The sequence below is a fragment of the Myotis lucifugus genome, unplaced genomic scaffold (genome assembly GCF_000147115.1).
Source record: "Myotis lucifugus unplaced genomic scaffold, Myoluc2.0 scaffold_25, whole genome shotgun sequence".
NCBI classification, from domain to species: Eukaryota; Metazoa; Chordata; class Mammalia; order Chiroptera; family Vespertilionidae; genus Myotis; species Myotis lucifugus.
This window is the reverse complement of record NW_005871073.1, coordinates 2,001,112-2,006,180: the sequence shown is the minus strand read 5'-3', so window position 1 is coordinate 2,006,180 and position 5,069 is coordinate 2,001,112.

The following is a 5,069-nucleotide window of genomic DNA, read 5'->3' as shown; positions in this document are numbered from 1 at the left end:
GACCCCTTGGGGGATGTCTGACTGCCTCTCGCAATCCGGGACCGCTGGCTCTTAACCGCTCGCCTGCCTGCCTGCCTGATCACCCCTAACCCCTCTGCCTGCCTGATTGCCCTTAACTGCTCCCCTACCAGCCTGATCGCCCCTAACTGCTCCCCTGCTGGCCTGATTGCCCCTAACTGCTTCTGCCTCACCCCGCACCCAGGACCCAGGATTCCCTCCTCCGGCCGGTCTCAGGCACCCAGGACCTGGACTTCCTTCCCTCTGGCCAGCCACAGGCACCCAGGACCCAGGCCGGCCACAGCTGCAGGGGATCATGGGCGGGTGGATTTGCCCGGGCCGTAGCTGCAGGTGTCCAGGACCTTGGGGTGGGTGGATTGTCCCTCTCCTGGGCCGCAGCCCCAGCCACTGGCGCCTGGGACCACAGGACGGGTGGCTTGTCCCTCTCCTGGGCTGCAGGTGCAGGTGCAGCCGCTGGCACCCGGGATCTCAGGGCGGGCAGCTTGTCCCTCTCCCAGGCTGCAGCCTGGCTGGTCCCCATTCCTCTCTCATGAGCTCATTTGTGCCTGGCTGGTCCCATTCATTTCTCCCCAGTGTTGAGTGTCTGAGCCGTTATGGCATGAAGGTGTGAGGGTGTGATGACTATTTGCATATTAGCTCTTTATTATATAGGATTGGTTGCTCCTTTTATGTGTCCTGATCAGAGATTGAACCTGAAATCTTGGTGTATTGGGGTGATGCTCTAAACAACTGAGCTACCCAGCCAGGGCCTCATCTCTTATTTTTTTCTTTTAAATATATTTTTATTTATTTCAGAGAGGAAGAAAGAGGAAGAGATAGAAACATCAATGATGAGAGAATCGTTGATCAGCTGCCTCCTACACGCCCCCTACTGGGGATCAAGCCAGCAACCTGGGCATGTGCCCTTGACCAGAATTGAACCTGGGACCCTTCAGTCTGCAGGGCAAGGCTCTATCGACTGAGCCAGATCGGCTAGGGCATCTTCTTTTATTTCTTAACAGCCTTTTTTCTCCCTGTGATATCCCCCCCGACACACACACATACACAGTCCACACCTAAGCTCTGCCCTCAGCCCCCACCAAGTACAGATTCTTGGTAAGTACTGTACATGTTGACACAATTTAGAAAGGCAGAGGGTGTTTCCTACATCCCCTGAGTCTGTGGAAATCTCTTTCTTAGAGCTGCTTATAAAATCCAAGCAATTGGGAAACACTTACGAATTTATTCTCCTGAGATTTACACAGATTTATAAAAATAATCTGGTGCTCTGGAAAACTCTTTTATATGAAAACCAAAGGCCTAGTTTTGTTAATCAAAATTTCTTAAATTTAAGTCTCCCTATATGTTGAATGGGGACACAATGATGTCTAGAAAAATGTTTGAAATGGGTGAAAGGCCATATAAATAAAGGTTCCAGTATAATCATCAACAAAGCTAATAAAATACGATGGTATCAAGAGTGCTGGGCCCAGAAGTAAAATATCTGATATCAAGTGAATGAGGCCTCAGCTAAACAAATCCTAAAGAATGTTCACTGAGCCATGTATGCAGAATAGCTACAGGAAGAAAGATGGCAAAAGTGGCAGCTTGTGTTTCTTTACCCCTCTTACAAGAAACTACTTCTCTTAAATGTAAATTAAAATCTCATGTCAAGTAATAAATGAAATATCAGGCTTTAAAAGTTATCTTTTTGCCCTAGTCAGTTTGCTTAGTGGATAGAGTGTTGGCCTGCAGACCCAAAGGGTCCTAGGTCCATTCCAGCCAAGGGCACATACCCTTGGTTGCAGGCTCCTCCCTGGCCCTGGTCAGGGTGCATGCAGGAGGCAACCAATGGATGTGTTTCTCTCACATCGATATTTCTCTCTGTCTTTTCCTCTCTCTTCCACTCTCCCTAAAAATCAATGGGAAAATATACTCAGGTAAGGATTAACAAAAATAATAATTTTTTAAAAAAGGTTAACATGGTAAATTTTTTAAAAAAGAAAGATTTAAAAAAACAAGTTATCTTTTTGGCCATCAAATTGGAAAAACAACTAAGATATTACTAATTCCTTTGGTAGACAGGATAGACGAGTGCTCTGGAAAACACCTCAAACACTGCAGGTGGAGCTGTACATTAGTGTAGCATTCTGGGGGCAATTCATGACTTTCAGGAATCTTAAAACTATGCACGCACATCCATTCCACTTCTAAGAATTTCTATGTGGGAAATAGGATGTGAATAAAAAAAGTAGCTCACCATAGTATTACTTAAAGTAGAAAGTGCTTAAAGTACAGAAATTAAGAAGTTAAGAATGTGGTATCTGGATCATTGAGCTAAGATATTCAAATTCTGGCTTTGTTGCTTCTCACTGAGATACTGTACATATTACTTTTCAATTTCCACGTTTGTAAAATAATGTTGATTATAATAGAACCTGTTTCATGAGGTGGCTGTGAATATTTAACAAATACATCTAAGGCACTTAAAGAGGGCATATTAAAAGTACTCACAATGTTAGGTTATGTTTATTATAATAAAAAAATAGAAATAACGTATATTCTAATAAATTGTTTCATCCTAGCAATGTAGTGCCATATATCAATTAAAATGTTGTAGCTGAATATTTGACTTGAAAAAATGTTTCTTATATTAAAAGGGAGACACAGATTATAAAATAGTATTTACTGTTATTGAATTCAAACAGATGTAGTGTACATGAACTTGTTTTGAATTCAAATCTATTTCTCTTTCCAAAAATTTAATTGTAGTTCAAAAGAGCAAAAATCAAATAGTGTTCATTTCAATTCCTTTATCTGCTGGGGTGGGGGTCATTGAGAATTTTTCCTGAGCTAATTAATATACTTTTGGTACTTAGTGAATTGCAATTCAAATGACTCCTGTTCTAAATAATAAAATAGAAGTATCTCTTGAACTAACAGGTGAAGTCCCCCATGCCCTAACAAAGTCCCAAGATCCTCTCTAGTCTCATAATGCCACTACAGTAATTACATTCCTCATTTACAAGTCAAGAAATACTACTGCTATCAGCTTTCAAATGCCTGTAACAATTTTTAAAAGCATGAACTATGATTCTAACAAAGTTTATTACGAGATATTCAAAACAGATGTACTTATGAAAAAGTACTGTGGACTTTGAAGAATGATATTTGCATAATGTAAAATTACTGCTAAATGTTAATGCCACCTACTAACAAGAATCACTTATAGGTACTGACTTAGTGTAACTTCAGTTTCAATCTCTAAATTGGTGATTCAATTGATTTGCATAGTTAAAACGTTATTTTTACCATCTTTCAGCTCATGAATCTCTGAATGCCTAAGAGAGTGGTCGGCAAACTGCGGCTTGCGAGCCACATGCGGCTCTTTGGCCCCTTGAGTGTGGCCACAAAGTTTCAATCACACTGTACATGCGCGCCCGCACGTGGTATTTTGTGAAAGAGCCACACTCAAGGGGCCGCAGTCTGCCAACCACTGGCCTAAGAGATAACTACTTGTTACCCAGGTCTTTGCTAGTCCAGCAAAAGTCTACCTCCAATCCTCACAAAAGGTGCTTGAGCACCCCCAATTTTAAGCAAATAAATACCGTTGCCTGCATGCTTACTAGTACATTGAGTATTACTAATATGAACATACTTCAATTCTTTCCTAATTTAAAGTTATAAAATGAGGACCTGTGACTGCCACCAATAAGAATGAAAATACAACCATATGTTTGCATCACATATAATTTTTTTAGTACTTTCATACATATCTCATTATTAATATTAATGACTTTAGATGCAGGGTAAAAAATCTGATACATTTTGACAGCTTTGAACCTCTCTGTTATGGAAGATTTACCTCAACTTTGGGCATTCATCTTTGGGAGTGAAAAGGGTAGTGATGTGGTTTGTAAAAACTCTCTGAACAGGCAGAGGGTGGTGAGCACAGAAAAAAAAGACAAAAGAGAGAGGAACTAACATTCGCAATCAAGCGCCTCCGGAGCTAAATGATGCCAATCAGATCCAGCTGGGAAATGCTATGAGCTGCTCACAGTGCAGAGCTTGGCTGGACTACAAGCGCTTTCCTCGACATCTGGTAAAGGTAAAGCTGACCTCACCACTTCATGCCTGGGACAGGTAGACTAAAACCCAAGGAGATTAGCGTCAATTTCACAAGATTAGATACAGTGACTATTGACTATGCTCTTTGTTTTTGGCCAAATGGATTCTAACTGGTGTAGCAGTTTAAAACAAAACAAAACACTTCTTTTCCTGCTTTCTCCCTTGGTGAAGTGTAGGTTTGTTGCTTCCGGGTTGAGGCAGATAGTAAGTTACCTCCACAGGGTCGCATTCTGGTTGCATTTATGATTACCAGAATAGAATTACAAATACTCCATTATTACTTCCAGTCCTCAACCAGATGTAAATCTGCTAAGTTAAATAAAGACTTAAAAACTTATGATACTTAAGATTTTTTTCTCGTTACCTTTTTATTTGTCCTGACTGGTATATGAAAGAGAAGAAGTGGGTACTGATTAAGTTCTTTAAATCCAAAAATGCGTGAGAGTGGCACTACTTACTTTTGTAATTCCAAGACAAGCGTCCACTGCTACCTAGGATAAAGTCCTGAGGTTCAGGTTTCAGCTCAGAAACATAACCGCTAGAGTGTTCATAGGAAGAAAAAGTAGAGTTTCTGCCCGAGAAACGTTGCTCAGAAACTCCAAAGCCTTCTAGGCCTCCTTTCTCAGCCCCGAAGACATACATTCTTATGGCGCATTTCTCATTTCTGACGGGGATGCCCCAGAAGACCGTTTTGAAAAGCGCTCTGCCTTTTCTTCCACATTAATTTTACGAGCGAGTCCAAAAGAGACCATCTGCCAAATTAGATGTTTTCATGTGTTCTTTTGTTGAATAAGTGTAATCATCAACAAATAAGCTGCCTATTAAAATGTACTCACAACGCAGCTCAAAACAAAATGAACTGTTAAAATAAAAGTTGTTATATCTGAAAGACATTAGGGTCAACTTACTGTGGAAAACACACACAAAAAGGACAAATTGGTTGG